This window comes from Octodon degus, unplaced genomic scaffold, assembly GCF_000260255.1.
Source record: "Octodon degus isolate 3935 unplaced genomic scaffold, OctDeg1.0 scaffold00164, whole genome shotgun sequence".
Classification (NCBI taxonomy): domain Eukaryota; kingdom Metazoa; phylum Chordata; class Mammalia; order Rodentia; family Octodontidae; genus Octodon; species Octodon degus.
The window spans coordinates 3,295,640-3,320,044 of record NW_004524740.1 but is presented as its reverse complement, the minus strand read 5'-3'; the positions used below and the strand labels follow the sequence as shown (position 1 = coordinate 3,320,044).

The 24,405-nt window shown below is 37.4% G+C and overlaps 1 protein-coding gene and 1 pseudogene across 7 annotated transcripts in view; one reads left to right on the top strand and one right to left on the bottom strand.

The window, feature by feature from the left end:
• Nucleotides 1-24,405, bottom strand: part of Bcas3 (BCAS3, microtubule associated cell migration factor) — a 633,943-nt gene that overhangs the window by 494,815 nt on the left and 114,723 nt on the right. The gene's annotated exons all lie outside the window — the stretch shown is intronic.
• LOC105743760 lies at nt 21,926-22,984 on the top strand (annotated as a pseudogene).

The window sequence follows — 24,405 nt, the reverse complement described above, 5'->3', positions numbered from 1 at the left end:
GACTTGTGATCCTATTTACAAACACCATTAGAACAAATCATTCTATTCATTAAGAGAATGCAACTATATATCTATCCTAATAACTTTGAATACACACATACAAAATGGACATTCATCGGTATACCCCATTTTTTCTAAGTTCCTATGCTTTTATTTTTTCAGTGTAGTTTTGTACCATAGCTTGAGATCCAAGACTGCGATGCCTCCTGCTTTGCTCTTATAGCCCAGGATGGCTCTTCCTATTCTGGGTCTCTTCTAGTTCCACATAAGTATTAGATTTTTTTTCCTAGTTCTGTGAAGAATGCTGTTGGTGTTTTGATAAGGACTCTTATTAAATCTGTTTTATCTGTTGATTTTTATATCCTGCTAATTGCTGAATTTGTCTATATAAGATCCAGGCATCTTTGGGGAATTGTTTTTGGTCCTTTATGTGCAAGATTATGTCTACTGCAAATAAAGACAGTTTGAGTTCACTCATTCCTATCTGGGTTGGTGATACAGCACAGGAGCACAGAGCCTATCTGGCAAGCACAAAGTCCTAAGTTCAATTCCTGGTACAGAAAAAAACTTGAAATCTTTTCCTATTTATATTCCTTTTATTTCTTCCTCTTTCCTGGTAACTAGTACATTTAAACAGAAGTGATGGAAACTGAAAACCTTGTGTAGTTCTGATTCTAGGGGGAAAAGCTTTCAAATTTTTCCCCATTTAATATGATATAGGCAGTAAATACATCATAAATTGCTTTTATAAAAATTAAAATAAGGTCATACTAAGCCTATTTTCTTCAGGGTTTTTATCATTAATGGATATTGATTTTGTCAATACTTACTTTCCATCTATTGAGATGATCATACAGTTGTCATCCTTATTTCTGTTTGTTATACTGCCTGATTTACCCATGTTTAACCATCTTTACATCCCAAGGATCAAGCCAACTTTGTCACAGACTATGATCTTTCTGAAAATTTGTTGCATTGTTTGCAGTATCTTGTTGAGGATTTTTGCATCTATGTTCTCTAGAGAGATTGATCTATAGTTCTCTTTTTAAAGTCCTTGTTTGGTTTTGGCATCAGATTAATGCCAGCTTCCAGGAATCAGTCTGGCAGTACTCTTTCCCTTTCAATTTCATTGCAGAGTTTGAGGAGTATTGGTGTTAGTACTTCCCTAAAATTCTGGTAGAATTCAGCATTGTGGTCTAAAAGCGTAGCTCAGTGATAGAGTGCTTGCCTACCACACACAAGGCCCAGGGTTTGAGTCCCCACAATGGCAGAAGGGGGTGGGGGAAAAAAAGAATGGAAACAAATTTGATGATAAATCCATCAAGTCCTGAGATTTTCTTAGTTAACAGGATTTTTATTATTACCTCAATTTCATTGCTGTTAATAGACTTTTCAGAATTATATTACCTTGGTCCATTTTGGTAATTCATATGTGTATGGAATTCTATTTATTCTGGATTCTGCACTTTATTAGATTATGGGTTTTTGAACTACTTATTTATAATCCTGTAGGTTTCAGGGGTGTCCTTTGTGGTTTTCACTTCTGTCATTTCTAAATGTATTCAAATTAGGGGTTTTTTTCCTGCTTTTGATAAATTTGCTTCAGTTTGTCTATTTTGTTTATTCTTTTTAAAGAACCAGTTCTTAAATACATTAATTCTTTGTATTGTCTTTTTAGTCTCACTTTTGTTAATTTCCATTCTGCTCTTTATAATTTCCTTCCTTGTACTAGCTTGAGATTTGGGTTGTGCTTGGTTTTTCTAAAGCCCTGAGGTACATCATCAGGTTATATGGGCTTGATCTATTTTTCTGGTATAAGCATTCATAGAAATAAACGTCCTTCTCCAACGGTGTTTACTGTTTCCCACAAGTTCTGGGATGTTCCACTCGCATGACTGTTTGATTCTAGGAAGTATTTGATTTATTCTATGACCTACTCGATTAGTAAAGAATGTACTATTTAAGCTCCGTGTTTAATTTCTGTGAATTCTCTTGCCATTAATTTCTAATTTCATTGCATTATAACTTAATATACATGGTATTATTCTGATTATTAGTTTGGTTCTTTTGCATTAATTTAGATAAGCTTTATGGCCTATTGTGTGATCTATTTTGTTTTTTGTTTTTGTTTTTTTACTTTTTTTTTTTTTTTAAATCTTTTTTTGCGGAACCGGGGATTGAACTCAGGCCCTTGTGCTTGCCAGGGAAGCACTTATTCCACTGAGCCATCTCCCCAGCCCTTGTGTGATCTATTTTGGAACATGTTCCATGTGCACCAGAGAAAAATGTGTGTCTCGTTGTTGAGTGGAATACTGTGAATATCTAAAGTGCATTTGTTTACATTCTAATATTTCGTTGATGATGCTTTGTTTGGTTGATCTATTTGTGAAAGTGAAGTGTTACTGTCCCCCAATATGATTGTTCTGATGTTTAATCTTTTATGCCCATTAGATATTTGTTTTATGAGATTAGGTATACCAGAATAGGATGCATACATATTTACAATTTTCATCTCTTCTCATTGAACTGTTCCCTTTACCAGTATGTAATGTCTTTCTTGGTCTCTTCTCATTAGTTTTGACTTGAAGTACACACTGAAAATAACATACCTACTGCTGCTTGCTTTCAGGCTCATCTGAATGAAAAATTGTTTTCCATCATCTGTTAATTTAATCTATGGGCCTCTTTAAAGATTATATGTATTGCTTGTAACCAGTATATTATTGGGTTTGGGGTTTGGATCCTTCTGCCAATCTGTGTCTCGTGGTTAGTGAGTTGAGACCATTTACAGTGACAGTAACTACTGAAAGGTATTGACTTACTTCTGTCATTGCATTTTTTTCATTACTGATTCCCATATTTTTTTTTCTTTCACCACATCTTGTTATATTCAATTCAGTAGGCCATTTGGCATCAATGCCTTCATTGTTTCTGTATAAGATATCCTTAAGTATTTTTTTTTTGTAGTGCCAATTTGGTAGTCATAAATTTATTAAGGTGTTCTTTTTCATGGAAAGTCCTCTATTCCCCATCAACTTTTAAGGATAGTTTGGCAGCATATATTAATCTGAGTTAAAATTTGTTTTCTTGAAAAACTAAATAACTTCCCTGTAAGTTCAGACCTTTTTGTCAGACTTTTGGGATTTTGCCTAGACTTTATCATGAAGGAGTTCTTTTCTGTTGTGCCTATTTAAGATTCTATATGCCTCTCTTACTTGTAAACAGAGTATTTTTGCCATACTTGAAAAGTAAATGCTATGATTTTTTTTATGCCATTTGGTCTTTTTTTTTTTTAAGTTTTGCAGTACCTGGGATCAAACTTGGGGCTCTGAGCTTGCTAGGCAGGCCCTCATGCCACTGAGCTGTCTCCCTGGCCTTCATTTGGTCTTTTAAATTATTTTTTAATTCCAATCACTCTTAGGTTAGTCTTTAGAACATCTAGTGCTGTTGGATCCACTTCCAATATCTCTCACCTTTAATATACCTATGAGTCTATGGCCTTGTGCCTCAGGCCTGTCTTCTAGTTCTGTCACTCTCCTCACACTTTTTACTTCTGCTGCCCACACATGAAACATTTATTTTAGTTCACAGTTTCAGTTCATGACTGGCAAGCTCCAAGGCAGAAATGTACGGCAAAAACAGCCTGCTCATCCATGGCAACCAGGAGGCACAGAGAGAGACACCCTTCCTGCTAACACCCCCACTGAACCAGCAGGCTCCACCTCCTAAAGGTAATACTAAATTCATCATTGGAGGAATCCATTATTCAATATAGCAACCTCATGATCCAGTTAGTCTCCAAACACATGGGGCTTTGGGAGCACAATTTTTATCTAAACCGTAACAGGATCTTCAGTGAATACTCATCTGTACACCAGGAGGGAAATTAGTGACATATTTTAAGAAAGTTTCTTAAAGAACATACACCACACTAGGGATTCAGATCAGTGGTAGAGCCTGTATTTAGCACATGCAAGGCCCTGGGTTCAATTCAGAGCACCAGTCAAACAAACAAAACAAAACAAAACATAAAAGATAAAATAAAAAACTGTATTAACTAAAACAATACAACAACAACAAAGACAAAGTTCAGCCCAAAGAATGGAAAATTAGGAAAACATTAGTAGGAAAAAAATGTGTTTTGAAGGAAGGCCAGGCTAGAAATATAGAAGAATTTATTTTTAGTACAATAGAAAACAGAACCCAAAGACATAATGTCAGGGCAGAACTATGAGGTGTCAGAGAGAGAAATTAAATTGGCTGAAAGTGATGAGGAGGGTCAGTCAAATTAGCTCAGCAGACTACAGTGCCTGTTTAGGCAGGGCACAAAGGCCGGGGTTCTATCCCCAGAGTACAGTGCCGGTCCCGCCCCCAGGGCATGCTGAGACAGTGATTGAGACTGGGCATGGTGGTGCCCACCTGCAATCCCAGCACTTGGGAGGATGAAAGCAGAAGAATCACTACAAGTCCAATCTACATAGTGAGACCCTGTATCCCATAAACCACCTTGATAGATAGATAGATAGATAGATAGATAGATAGATAGATACATAGATAGATATAGATAGATATATAGAGAGAATACAGAGAAATAATGGAAAGAGCAACAGCCAGCCCACCAAGAGTTACAAAGGATAATATTCCACAGAAGTATGGGCTACTGCAAAGCAGGAGGAAAGGATTAGGAAACAGTTACAGTCACAGTTCTAAATAGAAAATTGAAAAAAAAATTGTTCTAGCACACTTTCAATTTTCTATTCCAAGACAGGCAAACTATGTTGTTGAAAAAAGTTAAATGCAGAGTCCTAGGGGCTCAAGCCACTATATATGATAGATTATGAAATAGAATCCTTACATTACTTATGATTACAAATTTCCTAGTTATTTAGACAAATGGATGTGCAACACCAAAAAACAAAACTTAACTTTCACTAAAATAAATGATCTATTTTATCTGATTTTACTTTATATTTCTATAGTTTTGGAGATCCAATCCAGGACCTTACTTACACATGTTAGGCAAGTGCTTTACCACTGACCAAGTGAGTTACCACCATGTAACTCAATCATTCTCATCAACAAATTACTTGAAATGAATTCATCAAAACACAGGAAGGCATTGGCAGTTCATGAAAATATGTATTCGATTTTTTTTTTTTTTTAGGTTTTTCCTTTTGTGCAGGGTCTCATTACACAGCCCACAGTTGTAGTGATCCTCCTGATTTCTGCCTCCCAAGTGCTGGGATTACACAGAATTATTTTTTAAAAACCTACACACAAGTCTGAATTGTATACCTTAGTGCATTTTTAACGAAGTGAATATACTTCTAAAAATGTACACAGGTAGTAAAATACACTTCCGGACCCATGGAAGCCTTCACCATGGCACATTTCATCCTCTAGGGTCTCCACTAGCCTGGCTATGGAAGCAGCCCCATGAGGAAGCCTCATGCTGAGCGGCACAGGAATTGGAAGCGACCTCTTGGCTACAGCCAGCAAGACACCAAGGCCCTCAATGCCACCCTAAGAAAAGGAAGCGAAAAGCCAGGTATGGTGGCACACACCCATGATCCCAACACTCAGGCTGAGGACTGGAGGACAGCCTGAGCTACATAGTGAGACCCTATCTCAAAAAGAAAAAAGAAAAAAGAAAATCAAAAGTGGAGTCTCCTTGACCTATAAAAATTGTGAGATAATAAATGTCTCTTATGTTAAATTTGACCTAACTTATCAAGCAGCAATAGATAACCTACTGATTCTCCTTCTTCTAGAGAATATAATGAGCCTTACATTCCCTACCATCCCAGCTGTAGACCCAGTACAGCCTTTTAAGGATATACAATAATTGGTATTTTTGCTATTACAGTACTTCAGATGACAAAGTTGCTTCATCAAAAACTGTATTTGAAAAGAAGACTAAGTTTCAGCATTGTAACCAAAGTTACAATTTCATTTCTACCTGCTAATTAATCTAATTTTTTTCAGTTAACTATTTAAAGTAGCATAGGACAATTAAATATTTATACAAATAGTTTTAAACTTAGCAATATAATTTATTTTGAAATATATGTCTTACTAAGGTTTATGGTATTCAAGTTCTTCTATAAAATAATAAAATTTCAGGCATCCTACCTAATTTTTACAGCAACAATGGACAGTTTCCAAAATAATAAAATGGAGAGACAACTGAGCATTAAGCAATCTTTTTTTTTTTTTTTTTTTAATGTATTTGGTACAGGGTCTCACTATGCAGGTCAGACTTGTATTGATCCTCCTGTCTTCAGCCTCCCCAGGGCTTGGATTACATGTGTGTGCCACCACACCCAGTCTTGTTTGCTGATCGGCGCGCCCGGGGGCGAGGGAAGCGTGGCACATGGTGCCAGTGATCAAAGCCCAGTTCCTGCACTTACCTAAGCAGGTGCTTAGTCTGAGCTATCCACTGAGCTATCTCGCTGGCCCTAAGCAATCTTACTTTTTCAAAATTTTTATTTGAAAAAAGGTTTCATAATGTAATTCAGGCTGGCCTTGCTGGCCTAACACTCAAGGCAATTCTCCAGTGCCAACCTCTTGAGTCGTAGGGCTGCAGGTACAGGGTACAATGCATGGTTTGTTATTGCACTTTTTTTTTTTTTAATTTTAGGAAAGGGTCTACAGGGTGTTCAGGGTCTCACTACTAGAACAGACTCAGTGATCTGCCTGTTTACAGCCTCCCAAAAGCTGGGATTATAGGCACACACCACCACCCCCAATCTCAATTGCCCACTCAGTGCGCCCCAGTGGCGAGGCCGGCACAGCATGCCCAGGGATCAAAACCCCAGCCCCTGTGCCTGCTTACAAGGACTTTAATCCACTGAGCTATTTGGTCAACCTTGTTATTTCACTTTTTAATCACTATATTTAGAGACACTTTGATGTTGTGGGTCAAACTTAGGGCCACCCGCACACTAGGCAAGCACCATATTGCTAAGGTGCACTCCCAGCCAGCATTTAGCAATTTTCAAAGAGAATTATTTAATTTTTCATAAATCATATCAGAAATTTGTTCTTAATGAACTGGAGTTAACCAGTTTGAAAGATTTGATCAAATGTATGCAACCACATTATTTGGTTGAGTGATGATGAGATTAACAATGTCAGAATCTTTCTATACACAAATATGTGTTATCATACATACTGTAAACATGGAGAAATATTCAGGTTGTTTCACATTCAACAATTACTGCTTCAGGAAAAAAAAAGCCAAGAATGCTATGAGACCTGAGCAAAGGAACCACTGCAAGGACACAAAATGCATAGGTCAAAAGGTAAGAATTTTAAAAGGGTATGCTTAGTAGCTTATTCCTTTCTGCTGGTGCACACTTCATAGGAAGCATCGCCAGTCTCTCTTCCAACTGCCATCATGTCTAAGTCAGAGTCCCCCAAGGAGCCTGAACAGCTACGGAAGCTCTTCATTGGAGGGCTGAGCTTTAAAACAACTGATGGGAGTCTGAGGAGTCATTTTGAGCAATGAGTGCCTGGTATTGAGAGACCCAAACACCAAGCACTCCAGGGGCTTTGGGTTGTCACTTATGCCCCTGTGGAGGAAGTGGATGCAGCCATGAATGCAAGGCCACACAAAGTGGATGGAAGAGTTCTGGAACCAAAGAGGGATGTCTCAAGAGAAGATTTTCAAAGACCAGGTGCCCATTTAATGATGAAGATCTTTGTTGGTGGCATTAAAGAAGATACTGAAGAACATCACCTATGAGATTATTTTGAACAATATGGATAAGTTGAAGTGATTGAAATTATGACCAACCAAGACAGTGGAAAAAAAGAGGAGCGTTGCTTTTGTAACCTTTGATGACCATGATTCTGTGGATAAGACTGCCATTCAAAAATACTACACTGTGAATGGCCACACCACTATGAAGTGAGGAAAGCCCTGTCAAAGCAGGAGATGGCTAGTGCTTCATCTAGTCAAAGAGTTCAAAGTGGTTGTGGAAATTTTGGTGGTGGCCATGGAGGTGGTTTTGGTGGCAATGACAGTTTTGGTTGTGGAGGAAACTCCAGTAGTTGAGGTGGCTTTGGTGGCAGCTGTGCTGGGGGTAGACATGGTGGCATTAGAGGCAGCTACGATGGATTTGGTAATGATGGAAGCAATTATGGAGGTGGTGGAAGCTATAATGAATTTGGCAATTACAACAGTCAGTCTTCAAATTTTGGACCCATGAAGGGAGGAAACTTTGGAGGCAGAAGCTCTGAGCCCTATGATGGTGGAAGCCAATATTTTAGCAAACCATGAAATTAAGGTGGCTATGGTGGCTCCAGCAGCAGCAGTAGCTATGGCAGTGACAGAAGGTTTAAACACTTCCAGGAAATAAAGCTTAGCAGGAGAGCAGAGCCAGAGAAGTGACAGGGAAGCTACAGATTACAACAGATACGTGAACTCAGCCAAGCACAGTGGGGCAGGGCCTGGCTGCTACAAAGAAGACATGTTTTAGACAACAGTCATGCATATGGGCAAAAAACTCGAGGACTGTATTTGTGACCAATTGTGTAACAGGTTATTTTAGTTTTTGTTTTGTGGAAAGTATAAAGCATTCCAACAAAGGGTTTAAATGTAAACCTCTTTTTGCATCCATGCTGTTGGTTGCTAAATGTAATAGTCTGATCATGATGCTGAATAAATGTGTCTTTTTAAAAAAAATTGTAAAAGATTTTTAGTTATATACACTTAAGTATTCATGTCGAATTGTATCTTTCTATATAAAGACCAGAATCTATTTTCTATGTCAAAAAAGAATATAGAACAAAGTAAATGTCTTTAGCTTTTTCTAAAACCTAAGTATAATCCTAGATACTTCAGTATTTTATTTACCATAATGTATGACTCACACTATGTCCATGAAATTTAAATATCTCCTGAAAAGGAGTATGAGATATATGCTAAAAGATCTTTTATATTTGATTGAAAGAACTATAATACAATATAAATTTAATTCTTAAACTCAAGAAAACACTTGCATTTTGTTTCTGTCTATTTTTAATTATTTAAAACAGCACTTTCCCTACACTCATATCTTTTATTAGAATCATAGCCATTTCTTAACTTGGACAACGGTTTCAGAAAGTTTTGCTGTTTTTTAATAAAATACCATGAATATTTAAAAAGCGATGAATATCATCACTATAAAGCAATGTGAAATATGGCTTTTATGATTTCAAAATTATAAACATTAATATCATTTTCCGTTACAAAGACTTTTATTATTTTTATTCATGATACTTAACAGATTGAAACAAAATTAAGAAAAGCGGAACAAAGTACTTGAGAAAGTGACATTTTCCAAGAATGCGAGTGTATAAGTGAAACACAAAATAGCAAAGACATTTAAAATCTACCACAAATTGTAAGAAGCATGGAAACACTTATTTTTAAATGGGAAAAAGCTGCACAACCTTCAACATGTGTTACTAAATCTAATCCTTAAAATATAAGAGGAAAATTTTTGATAGTATTACATTATTTGTATTCTTATTCAGCTCCTAAAGAACCAAAACCAGTTGGTCTCTTTTTTCTATTAACTATTTAAACAGAAAAACAAAGAAAATGAAAACTTGACCATATTAAAAGCTAAATTTGTGATTACCCAGTTAATAATTTTTATTCTGAATTTTAATACTGCATAATCTTGAATAAACACTAGGTACCTTGATCTTTCAATAATCCTATAACTTGAAAAAGTAGTGTGAATAATATTTTCATAGAAAAGGAAGCAGGCAAAGAGTAAAGAATATCCACACACAAGAACAGTAGGTAGGTAACTCTAGAGTTGCATATCTTCCTAACAGGAATATCATATACTAAATACAAGGTAGCTAAAGATATAACACATTATTCTGATCAAGATAACTTTCTGTTATTCACAATTTTTGAAAAAAAAATATGTGTTAGAAATATTTTTTTACTGTCAAAAGTCATTCAAAATCTTACAGGTTAGGGATCTCTAACCCAAGCATCTGAAATCAAAATGTTTCAAAATCTGATATTTTCCAAGCACCAAGGCGATGCCAACAGTGGAAAATCTCACACATCACCTTCAACACGTGCACACAATTCTTTGTAAGTGCACAAAAATCACCTTCAGGCAATATGTATGTGGTGGGTGTGGAACATAAATGAATTTTTTATTTAGACATAGGGCCCAGCTCTGCACTACCTCTTTACATGTCTGCAAATATTCCAAAACATACACACAAAATCCCAAATCAGACCATTTCCTGTCCCAATCATTTGGGATGAGATACTCAGCCTGAAACTGGGGATTTTTTCTTTTAAGATAAAATTAATTTTAAATATAAAAATGTATGATATTCTACAATGTAAATAAAAATGCAATTTAAATTATGAAATATCAAAGGGAACAGAAATGGTCTTTCAGTACATAATTTTTATATAATTTCTACTATGCTTACACAATCTTTTTCCACTGAAAATCATCCATAAATACAACACTGATTAATATAACAATTTAACTTTAACCATAGAATTTTTCAAAAATCCAGGCATTGTGGTGCATACCGACAAGCTCAGCACTCAGGAGGCTGAGGCAGGAGGATTGCTGTGAGCTTGAGGCCACGTAGGTGGGCTACAAAGAGAGTTCAAGGCCAGTCTGAACTGCATAGGGAGACCCTGCCTCAAAAAAGAACTTTTCATAAAAGGTAACAGGAAACAGAGACAGATCTTTTCACAAAAGCAGAAGGGGACAAATATGGAGAAAGGAAGAATGAAAGTAAAAAGAATTAAGATGTGTTGTGTACAAGTGCCAACTTGCCACTACAGATGTAAGCATCATACACTACAGACAGGTACTTACAAAAATGTTTCAAACATTTAAACACTCTTCATTAAAGAGGCCAATAAACCATGTGCAAAATTATGTTTCCTAATCTTATCAGCAATCTATTTTCTTCTTGCTACTTCTTCCTATATGTCATATCTCTCCTGTCATCTGAACATGTTTTCAGAATTTTTACATTTCTGTCATGTGGCCTTCCATAATAGATACTATCATCCAGGGCTGGCCAGACAGCTCAGTGCACTAAAGTGCCTGCTTAGGCAGAACACAGCAGCCGGGGTTTGATCCCCAGCATGACCCACCCCCAGGGCACGCTGAGATGTCAATTGAGACTGGGCGTGCTGGCGCACACCTGTAATCCTAGTACTTGGGAGGCTGAAAACAAGAGGATCACTCCAAGTTTGATCAATGTAGAGAGACGCTGCAGACCCTGTCCTAAATACGTTTTTTTTAAAAAAAAGTTTCAAATAGATACTATAATCCTTTATTTTTTAAATTTTATACTACATTTTTGAAGTTTAAAATTCCAAAATACTTGCTTACAATTTTCACCTACTCCCTAGGAACATTATTCAACTAATTTTTCTCATTACTGCGTTAGCCTTTCCATTTCATAACAGTTGGTATAAAGTTGTTTTCTATATGTGTGGTGACACATTAGAACTGAGATTATTAAATGGAAATTAATGTTTCCCACTTTCATTAATCAGCCATGCTGTTTTTTCTGTGTTCCCCTAGTCGTGTGTGTGTGTGTGTGTGTGTGTGTGTGTGTGTGTGTGTTGATGGTGGTGGTACCGGGGGTTGAACCCAGGCCCTCTGTACTGAGCTACATCCAGACCCATTTCTAATTTTTTAAGCTCTGAGACAAAGTCTTGCTAAGTTGCTAACTTGTCATCTTCCTCCCTAAGCCTTCCAGAGCTCTGGGATTACAGCAATGCCCCACCAAATTTATATCTTCTATTGACCAGAAAATCAGTAGTTATGGTCCTTTTATTCCAAACCTTGATGATTTATACCTTGTTTTCCTTGATCACTCTCATTAAACTGTTAATAACTTCAATGCTTTCAAAAAACTGATTTTTTTAAGGAATCAGAATAAATATCTGAAAATTGGATTAAATTTATAATGAAGTAGGAGATATGGTAACCTGGTGAATATGAAAGGACTTAAACACAGCTATAAATGTTCAGAATAGTTAATTTACTATGTTTTGTTACATCTATTTATTAAAGACATATACTTTAACATGAACCTTACTGTCCAAATAAAAGCTTTCCACTAGGTATAAGTTTAGCATACAAACAATCATTGACAATATAACAAAAATTCCACGTCTCCAAAAAATTATTAAATTTCATTTCCTGGTAACACAAATTACAAGTATGTTAGTCTTTCAAGAATCATCACCCCTAAATTAATATACAGAACTAGACTTCCCCAAATAAACTGAAAATGGTCAAGAAGAATTGAAAATTAGCACATTTTAAAATTAGCACACAAAAAATAATTAAAATTAGCACATCTCTCAATTAATTTGGGGAGTTGTTTTTTTTCTTTTTTGAGACAGTCTCACTTTGCAGCCCAACCAAACCTGAAACTTACAGCAATCCCCCTGCCTCAACCTCCCAAGTGCTGGGATCACAGGCATGTGCCAGCATGCCTGGCTCAATTTATTTTTAAAACAATAGTGAGATGTAAGTAAAACATACTCTGATTACTATTTTATATAAAAGGATCTAACATGAGGTACAGTGGTATAATACTATGATTTGGTTATTATAATCAAGACCCTAGTACACAGAAAATATTTTATTTTTCTGCTCGATTTGAAGCTATTTATAGGATAGACAATTCCATAAAAGCATTATATAGTTATAATACAATATACATGTGAGATATTTGTAAATAACATTGATGGCCAATATTAATGAAAAATTCCCAGCATTTCCAAATGTTTGTTCCAGCAAATAACTTTCATTAATCCTATCAGGATGGTTTCTGCGTTTCTATTTCTTATGCAGAGATACTAAAACATTCTTCATGCTGGCCCTCTGGGAAGATGGCAGAGTGCTGAGCAGCAGAGAAAGAGCCTCTCCCAAGACTTGTTATCCAGACACTGGGCTATAGCAACGTGAGGAAGAGAAGGAGGGAAGATCTGAAGCAAGAACTGAAGCTCACAGGGAGAACAAAGAGAGATTTCCTCAAGAAGTAGGTGGCAGGCAGTGCTGTCTCCCTGAGCCCAGACACAGAGGGGGAGGGGTGGCTCAAACATGCAGACAGCTGGTGACTACTGGTGACCCAGAAGCCTCCACAAGAAACTATCAGTGGAGTAAAACAGCAGACACTGCAGAGGCTGGAAAGATACTCAGCTTCAGCTATCCCCCAGGAGAGGGCGACTGGCCAGTAGCCATCTTGGAGAGGGGCTGACCGAGCTCAGAACTCAGAACAGCTGCAGGTCGGCTTCTCCTAGTGGCTCCCCCAGTGACAAAGTCAAGCTACTAGGTTCAAGTGGGCAGAAGAGCCGAGTTCAAGCCAGCACATGGGCTGCTGCAGAGTGAACAGATCTGGTTCTGGCCTGAACATCTGAGAAGGACAGGTGCAGGGTTGTTGGGATTATTCACTAACTACAGCTGGCTTACTAGGTTTAATAAACCTGGATCAGGACTCTGCCACTTGTCTGCCAGTGAGAGCAGTGACACACCTTGATGTGGACTTTTTTGCTACCTCTTTTTGTTTTGTATGTGTGTGTGTGTGTGTGTGTGTGTGTGTGTTCTATTTGTTCTTTTTATGAGTGTGAACATGGTTTCTAGTTCTTATCGTTAACCTAATCTTGTTTTTATTGTTTTCTTCTCTCCTGTCTTCTGCACCACTTTCTCAGTTTGCATGACCTTCCTCTGTCTTCCAGCTTTGCCCCTTATCTCTTCCACTTCTTCTATTTCTCTATTCCCCGCCCCCTCCTTTTAAATTTTCTCCTCTAAGGGTAAAATTGCCAGATTGAGGGATTATTTACTGCATACAATTTTCTGGTTTTCTTAGATTTTGCTATGTAATCACAAACCTAGTTCACATGGTTGAAGGTGGCAAATTACTAGTTACCTCAGTTTGTCATTTTCTAGGCTGTTTTTGGTGGTAATATTGTTATTGATTGTACCACTTTAGTCAAGGTGATGTAATTATTCTAGTCAGTTCTTCCTGGTATACCAAGACTGAGACTATTTAGGGGTCATAAAAAATACTACAAACCAGTGCCAAAGACCAGGGGTTGGGCTAATAACTAGACATCAAATTCTCCCTGATAAATTAAAGAGGAAGGGGGCCGGTGAGATAGCTCAGTGGATTATGTGCCTGCTTAGGCAAGTGCAGGGACAAGGGTTCGATCCCCAGCACCACATGCCATGCCAACCCCTTCCACGGGAGTGCTGAGCAACTGAAACCCAGCATGGTGGCACACACCTATAATCCCAATGCTGGGGAGGCTGGAAATGGGGATCATTATGAGTCTGAGCTGCATAGTGAGACCCTGTACCAAATACATTAAGTTAATTTAAAAAAAAAAAAAATGAAGATATAGGTTCTTGCAACAGACTCAAAATTCTTTTGTAACAGGTCTCGCTACACAGTTACACTCATAGTGATCCTCCTGTTTTCAGCCTCCACAGCACCAAGATGACAGGTATGCCCCACATTTCGGACTGGCATGGTGCGCCTGGGGTTCCAGGGCCAGCACAGTATGTGGCACCAGGGATTAAACTCTAGTCCTTGCACTTGCCAGGCAGGCTCTTAGACTGTCTATGTCCCCAGCCCCTCAAAATTCTTAATGTTGAAATGGACTAAGCAAATAAAATAAAATAAAATCACGTCAGCTGGGGAGATGGCTTAGTGGAGTAAGTGCTTCCCTGGCAAGCACAAGGGCCTGAGTTCAATCCCTGGTTCCACAAAAAATAAATAAATAAATAAATGAAATGAAATGGACTAAGCAAATCTTAGGCAGAGATATTTAAATATTATTTAATATTAAAATGGACTAATCAAATTTAGCTTATTCCACCTGTACATTTCTCAGATTTATAAATCCTTTCACTAAAAAGATAAATCTTAGTAACTATAATATGCTGAACACAGTATTAACTGTTAAAAGAAACAGTGATATAAAAGGAATTAAATGGATGAATATTAAGTACTTCTTAAAAGAATCAACCAGAGACTGGGCAAGGTGGCATGCCCCTGTAATCCCAGTGCTTGGGAGGCTGAAAACAGGAGGGGTACTACGAGTCCAATCTGTGTAGAGAGTAGAGAGACCCTGTAGACTCTATACTACATACATTTAAAAAAAAAATCTTTAAAAAGAATTAACCAGGTGAGAGAGATAGCTAGGCCAGCACAGTTATCTACCTGGCAAGTACAAGGTCCTAATTTTGATTCCCTGCCCCCCCAAAAAATAATAATAAAAGAATTAACTACTCCAATGCTATTATGGAAGTTACATGTCATTTACATTTTCCAAACTCACAGAATATAAACCAACAAGTCTAAGTCCTAATGTGAACAACTACAAACGGGGAGGGGGGGTAGGGGAGAGAAATATGTCAATATAGGTTCATCAATTTTAACCAGTCTAGTAACAGGAGGATATTGATAATACATGCTTGGAGGCAGGAGCTACATAGGAAATCTGTGTAACTTCCATTTAAATTTACTGTTACCCTAAAAGTGATTTTTAAAAATATGGGGTTTTTTTGTTTAATCTTTTTTTTTTTTTTTTTTTTTTTTGCAGTACCAGGGACTGAACTCAGGACCTTGTGCTTGCCAGGCAGAAGCTTATGCAGCTGAGCTATATCCCCAGTCCTGGTAAAATTTTATACAGAAAAGAATTTTAAATATTTGATTTATCCTTCAACATAAAAAGAGAAAGACTGGGCCCGAGGATATAGCTCAACAGTGCAGCATCTGCCGAGAGGTGTGAGTTCAATTCCCAGTACAAAAAAAGAAAGACAGACAGACAGACAGACAGACAGACAGATTGGACTCTTTCATATTCAGCAAGAAAATACTGGAGAAAATATTTCTAACAATTGGAAAGATTTTAGGTACTAAATATATAATATTTAAATTTCTGATATTCATTTGCTATAAAAATCAATGTATAGATCTACAAGAGATCTTCCTTAGAAGATTAAAATCCCAACCTTGATTTAGCATTTGGTTTCCGAAAAGAAAGCTAACTCACCAGCCTTTGACATTCAAATAGTAGATATTATAAGCACCCATAATTAGAACGTAAATGGCACACTATATTGTTTGGAACTTAAAATCTTGGTTATTAAAAGCTTACTATATAAATTACTATGGAAAGCAAAATGAATTTGCACAGTAAATAGTAGGAAATTTCTGATAAACAACAAAATAAGGGAAACCACTGGCAAATAGGTAAAAGTAGAGGCAAATCAGAAAAGTTCAAAGTTAAACATTAAAAAAAATCGCTTAAATGATTAATAAACAAGTCATAGGAGCTGGTGATATAACTCAGTGGTACAGCCCTTCCTGTGCCAAGTCCTGTTTTCAATTCCCATTGCTGCAATAAGAATCAGGTCATAAAGTTCCCTATAAAGTCACTGTAAAAAGGCAGAGAATGTAGCTCAGTAGAGCAGTGATCCTCAGCATTGTGCACGTGAGCGTGTGTGTGCGCGTAAAACATCGTATAAGTTAATTTTGCACCATATTATACAGAAATGGTGAAAACTAATCAAATATATGAAGGAACATATGAATTAGATATGGTAGAAAAAGTAGAGATTATTATTTATCACTTGTGACAAATAAGATAGAATTGCATACATAACTATAGTTAATTAGAAAACACTAGAGAGTTGAAATGAGAATATTGGAGTCTTGCTCAATTTACAAAAGATGTTAATTACACCAACTTCTGTCAAGCAAGCACAGAGGCCAAATACACTCCACGGTGGAACGCTATGACTGCTTTTATTAGTCTACTGTCATCTAAAAATTTACAGTCTACAGTGATTGCTTAAATTACCCTACTGTTTCTTAAAATTCAGAACTCATCAGCATGCATGATGTTTGAGTACATATACAAAATCAATAGAAACCACTTTCTTATGCATGTGAAAAGAATCACACGAGACACTGAGAAATGAAGCTCAAATAGATCACCCTTGCTATCTACTTCTCAAAGTCAATGACTAACTAGTTATGACACCAAAACAATTCTTAGAAAACAATATACATGCAAAAAATGGCAAACTTATATATTAATTTCTTCGTTAAATAGCTAAAATATAACTTCTGGTTATCTCTTATATGATGATTATAATTATTAAAAATGTACATTTCCAGGGGCTGATGGTATAGCTCAGCGGACCAAGCACTTGCTTAGGTAAGCACAGGGGCCAGAATTTGATCCCCTCTACCACTGCATGCCGCCCGGCCCTGCCCAGGGAGTGCTGAGCCCGGGAAGGCATTTGGGCATGGTGGTGCATGCCTGCAATCCCAGCACTAGGGAGGTACAAATCAGGAGGATCACTACGAATCTGAACTCCATAGTGAGAACCTGCACAAAAAAAAAAAACTTTTAAAAATGTACATTTCTAAATTATTAAGAGTAGTTTTGAATTCCCCCCCCCTCAAAAATGATAAATATTTGAGATTAGGGGATCCTAATTAGCCCATGCAGATAATTCCACCATGTATCATGTGTACCTTCAAAAACATACTATTATTTACCAATTTAAAATAACACAAAAATAATGGAGTAATAGAAAAGATAAACATCTGCTTATTGTTAAGTAAATAAGGAGATATCCCACTATAACTTAATATTCCTAATTTTACTTACTTTTTTAAGCAATCCTTATTCCTTTCTGTTCTTTTTTCTTTCATTTTTTAAAAACCATTATTCTTATACCATAATGAACATTTGCTTGAAAATTATAGAACATTTACAAGCAGTTTACCTAAATATTCTTACATTTATAATTTAGGATAAAGCTGTATCAACATAATTCCCCTTCCATTTTTATCAAAATGAGACAAAAAGTGAAAAAGATTTTAAATATTTCTCTTATAATAATATATTATCTTATAATAAACCATAAGTTAAACTGCAACAAAATGTCTGAAGATGCAAATAAGGTATAAAAATTACTAGTTATAAGTTTTAACAATGTTATTACTATAAAGGGTTACTTTTCATACTGGAGAGCAATGTAAAATATTTTCTAATACTTATTCTCTTGAAAAGGACTTCAGGTAGGAGGTAGAATTGAGGCAAAAATCAAAGGGATTCAAATAACAAATCAAAATGATGTAAAATACAGGTTACTTGTAGAGCAAATGATCAAAATTTTGAAACAATACACTACAAGTAAAAATACATCAATGCCTTACCACTGAATAAAATACGAGAAATTTATTTGTAACATAATTTTGAAGCTTGGTAATTTTCAAGTTTCAAGGACACAGCCCTTACAAATAAAACTGCATATAGTGTATGCCAATCCAATACAAAAGTGTAAGTATACAAAACACAAAATATTAAGGTTACATTGTAACAATTTATGACCACAACATAATCATAGCAAGATGTGAATTTCTGAAGCAACCCTGAAAGAAATTTAGTATTTCATTATGAGGAATAAAAATTCTCTTTATTGACCAGGATCAAAACAATTCACAAAATCCTACCTTTAAACATAGTTATCCTCATAGGACAGCTAAATAAATGACTGCCAAAATAATTATCTACCCACAAGAAATCATGATCTTACTTACATTACCAAACAATACTGCTATTAATATTTTTGAAGAATTATCTAAAAAGAACCCCAAGAAATAGGATCTTCAGTCTGCATCTTGTACAGCAATTAACCACTAAGAAGAATATATGCAGTGTGTTATTTGTTGAAACTGTACTTCTGATTTGACTTGAAACTGTCTCATTGCTATCTGTTTATTAATAAAATTTTCAAATATTAAAAAAAAAAGAACCCCAAGAAGAGCAGTGAAGGGCTGGAACTGTAGATGCAATTTAGCATGGGCACAAGGGACATTGGGGCAAATGACTAAAAGCTGGGTTCTCTTAGAACATATAAATGAATGACTAATATACTTCTCCTTTATGTAGTACAGCATCACCTCTTTTATGAACAGGATGAATACAGGTGAGGTACATAGAACAATGTTTTATTTCAAAATGTGTACATGGGGCCAGTAATTTTACGACAGATAAATAGTCTGATGTGCAGTCTCAGAGGGATTAAAAGGAGAGGTATTAGGTTGTAGTCCCAATCAGAGAACTAATACAAGAAACTGGAAGTCTACATTTCTACTTCTAGGATAAGCAATTTAACAGTTATTAGGGTGACACTACGCAGGTCATTAGAATTCATTTTGAAAAGCCCCCTCTTTAAGATCCAAATCTGCCTTTAAAAATGCATAGAATGGTTCTTCTTAATTAAAAGAATAACTTGTTCACATTTTGAACCTAAATTTTAAATTAGAGGAGAAACTAAAAAAAAAAAAAAAAAAAAATTACTTCAGGCAAGCCTCAGTTCACTGGATCTATGTCACATTGATTTATAACAGTTATTTCTTAGGAGGGAAGAAAGAACACACAGATGCAAACAATTACTCTATTTTTGTAGGCAACAAGTGAGGTGGGTGGTAACTGAGAAATTTTTTTAAAATCCTGTCACAATATTCTGCTTTTCCTTAAGAAACCCTCCTCACACAACAAACGCTTGCCACATCAGAGAATTTCCAGGGCCCGAAGCAGCACTTTGATTCTAGACCGCTGCAGGCATTAGCAGGAGGTAATTAGGGTAAGAAGTTCAGCCACAGCTCCATGGCTGGAGTCCTGCCAGAAATGAACGTCCTCTCTATTCACTGGTTTCTGCTGTACACTCCCTCCGAGTCCTGTTGAAAACACATTTCTCTTTGTAGCATTTGTTCCTCTTCTAATTAACTTTATGGCATTTACAGCATTTAATAATTTAAAATAGTCCAAATCGCCGCAGTTCTATCTTTAAGAGAGGAGGGGTGTGTTATCATTCTTCCCACGGTGCTGCTTCGCTTCACAAGTGATTCAGAGGTGTGTGTAGTGCAGCTGTTTCCATCCTGCTCTCTGGTCATCATAAACGGACACTGAATTTTCTTGGTGGAGAGGAAATAAAGTTGACAAATGCATTCAGAATGTGTTTTTCACGTTTTTGAAGAAAAGTGAAAGACTGGTTAGAAAATAAAATTTATAATAGGAAAGAATTGCTTTACATACACTATGGGCTTTCATGTTGCCCCACAAAGCAATATGAACTGCTGCATCTAAGTAATTGGCAAATGTGTAACTATGCCACAAGTTTGAGTGTATCAATTTTTTACAAAATGACAAAGGGGCACTCAAAATACCAATGTTTGTCCTGCATGCCTCACCCCCAATAGCATTCATTCCCATCCCCACATGGAGACCCTAATGTCAACTGTCTCGCTGTTTTAACCTTCTCAATAAATAGTATTTAGAAAACACAACAGCAATAAAATTATTAACAAAGAACACTCATTTTCACACTAGTTTTCTAACAGGAATAAAAATCAGGGACAATAAAATAAAGCTAACAGTCAAATGACTTTTCTTTAAAAAGCTTAAGGAAATCCTGTTTCTAGTGACAGTCACTATTTTGAGCTCAGAAAGTTTATTTTGAAATAATAATCAGTTTATAAACATGAAATTATAAATGGTTCATAATTAAGTTTTTTGGCAAAGTAAAAATAAAAAAGAATTTTATATTTCTTTTCAAGTTTTTTTCCACTATTTGGTAGTCAATAAATAGTGTAAGGAATAATCAGAATCTTTACACATAGAACTGAAAAAGGAAATACGGCCCTTTATGCCATCCTGCAGAGAACGCCCAGGAACTTCTAACATTAAAAAAATTTCTTCCATCACTTCACTTATGTGACATCTGCCTACAAAGCGAGCGTCTAGGACTTCCTACTTGACCTTTCCCCTCCTGATCTGAGCAACATCAAGGATCTGTGGAGGTTTCTAGCGAATTTTCCAACTAGAGTTGTGCATCAAAATGACGTTTCATGCTATTACACTTGATTATATTTCTCAAACAGCAAGAAAACACTATTTTACAGGGTGTAATAACCAAAATACTAGAATAAATGTTTATACATGCAAATAACTTCAAAACAAACAATAAAATACACCTATGTTTCGAAGTCCAGTTTTTAACAACTACAGTAGGTATCGAGACAGGAAATGACACACATGTAAACTACACTTTTCTTATTAAAATTTCATACACTGATGATAAACAAATGTTCTCAGGATAATAGAAAGTGCCTGGAATTATCTAACAAAGCATAACTTGTGACCCAGGTTGTCTGTAAACAAAACTAAAATGAACATCAAAAAAAGTTGACAGAAATGTTCCTATCAGCATGCTCATGACTGACAAATAGCCCTGCTCTGCACAGCATTTTGCTATTTTTACATAAAACTTATCATCATACTATGTTTTACTTATTCATTGTTAACTCTCCACTTGTTAGCACATCAGGTCTACTTGTGCAGATTTCTTTCTTTGTTGATCAGAGTTCTTCAACCTTGACTCTTGACATTGTAGACTCAATAATTCTTTGCTATCAGGCACTAATCTGCCCATTACAGGATGCTTAGTAACTCTTTTCAGTATATAACAGCAACTCCCATTTCCATGTTGTCACAACCAAAATTGTCCCCAGGTACTGCCAAATGTCCACTGGGAATCTCTATCTTTTCTTTCCTTTAGCCAAGTGTGATAGCACAGACCTGTAATCCTAGTAATTTGGGAGGCTGACAGCCAAGAGAATCCCAAGTTCAAAGCAAGCCTAGACAACTTAGCAAGACTGTCTCAAAAGAGATCCAGACACAGCTCAATGGACAAGTGCTTGCTTAACATATGGGGGACCATGAGTTTAAGCCCCAGGAGGGGGTGGGGTGAGCCTTTGATTACTACTATAAGATTAACAGACTGATTAAGCACCTTAGGTACTTGCTCAGAGAAACAGCAAAGCTGCCATGGCGCATGTGGCCCCTTCTGCAGTACGACCACCGAGACCAAAGAAAGAGCCATAGTCCTTGTCAACCCCAAACATGCAGAGGAGCAGAAGCTCGAGCTGGAGCAGCTCATGAAGAATGTGGACAAAGCTGTGCCAAATCCAGAAAAAAATGACTGAACAGCTACCTCAACCTCCCCCAGAATTTGTCGAGATGTTATGGGTTCAAGTGCTGGGGCTGGCAGTAGGGAGTTCCGGGTGTACAGACACCTGAGCAGAAGGGAATGCCAGCGGCAGGACCACCTGGATGCCATAGCACAGAAGCAACAATTGGATGCAGTTTCAGAAGACACTGGTAGGCCTGGCAAGATAGCTAAGCAGACTAAGCGCCTGCTTTGGCAAGCTCAGAGACCAGGGTTTGATCCCTGGTCCCCCATGCAGTGCAGGACCCACCCCAGGATGCACTGAACCAGTGACAGAGTCCAGGCATGGTGGCACATGCCTGTAATCCCAGCGCTGTGGAGGCTGAAAACAGGAGGATCACTACAAGTCTGAGCTGTGTAGTGAGACACTAAACCAAACACACAAATGAAAAAAAAAAAAAAAAATCAGAAGACACTGGAAAAAAATAAACATATGTCCAGCAAGACAGCTCAGTGGACTAAGTGCCTGCCTAGGCAAGCGCAGAGGCAGGGGCTTCATCCCTGGCACCACATATCATGCGGGCCCTGCCCCCAGGCATGCTGAGCCAGAGTCCAGGTGTGGTGGCATGCACTGGGGAGGCTGACAACAAGAGGATCACTGCGAGTTCAAGCTGCATAGTGAGATGTTGCACAAAATACAAAATAAAGAAAAAAAGAAAGAACTTGCTTCAGAGGACGAGACTGCAAAGTGTTGGAAAAAACACCCGAGGTTAAAAAAGAAGAAACTACAGACAAAGAGGATGAAACTTGAACAGAAGAAACAAAAAGAAGGACCCAGCCAGGCCCAGGAGCAGCTGGCCAGTACCTCTGAGGAGACATCTGGAACAGAGGAAGAGGAGGAGGGAGGAAGACGATCCCATCTTCATCACGGGCAATGAGGTTACACAGCAGCTATCCCAAGCCTGGCGCTTTCTGCAACCAGAGCCTGAGGGGACCCTCAGTGCAGCCAGAAGGGAAGAAGGTTGCTTAGGAAAAACATGGAAGTCCCTGGTGCCTGCTGGGAGACTAGGAACCTGGGGGACAGAGAGACCATTCTGAACACTGCCTTGCAGCTTCACCCCATGTTCCTGCCAGAAGGGGAAAAGTTCTCCTATTTAAATAGTAATGAGGGGCTGGTGAGATGGCTCAGTGGTCTAAAGCACCTACTTAGAACAAGCTTAGCAAAGCACAGGGACCGCGGTTCAATCCCCCAGCACCACATGCCAGCCAGCCCCGCCCCCTGGTGGGCTGAGCTGGCCACACACACACACACACACACACACACACACACACGAATAAATAAATAAATAAAACATAAAAAAAATTTTTTTTAATAAATAAATAGTAATGAGCCTTTTGGAAGGGAATATTCCTATAGTAAAGAACAGAAAACCTAAAAAGAAAGCCAGGCTTGGTGGTATATGCCTGAGTGCCAGCATTCTGGGTGGGTGTGGCAGGAAGATCTCAAACTCAAGTGCACCTGACAACTCAGTGACTTAGCAAGAACCTGTCTCCGACAAAAAAAAATTAAAAGGCTAAGGGATGCAACTCAGATGGAAAGCTCTAGATTCAATCTCTAGTACCACATGAACGAATGAATGAAGGAAGGAAGAAAGGAAGAAATGAAAGAAGGAAGTCTGTTCTTAGAATAAAGATGGGGAAACATTTGAACCAAGCAGTTCTTTGAGATTCCTAAGCATCAGGCTAAGTGGTCTATAGCAAACATGTTTAAACATGCTTAGCCTAGTAGCAGACAAGGTTTCCTTACACTGTACTGAAACTGTGCTGTAAGCTACTGAGTGAATCATATCTATACAACTTTCTATAATAACAGATTTAAACCTTAAAGCTAATTACATTTATCAAATACCAATCCTCTGACACAGAACACTATCAGGACAGAATTAGTGAGATTTACCAAGTTCTTATTCTAAATTCCATGTAGCTTTATCAACAAAAGATCTCTCCTGGTCAGGCTGCACAGGCCTGGAGTCCCAGCTATTCAAAAAGCCAAGAGGGGAAGAGCATTTGAGCCCTTGAGTTCAAAACCAGCCTGGGCAACATAGTGAGACGTCCACAACCACCACCAAAACAACCAAAATATCTTTTTTAGAATGGATGAAAAAAATAAGTTACTTAGAAACTGTCACTGTTCTTCATAATGAATTACTTAATCATTCAATGTCATCTTTATGATAACCAAAACACCACGGGGACCTTGCTCCAGCTTATTTACTGGGCACAGCCCCCACTCCATCACAGTACAGTGAGCACGCCTGCATGGAATTCCACAAAGTCAGAACCTATGCAGATGTCCTTT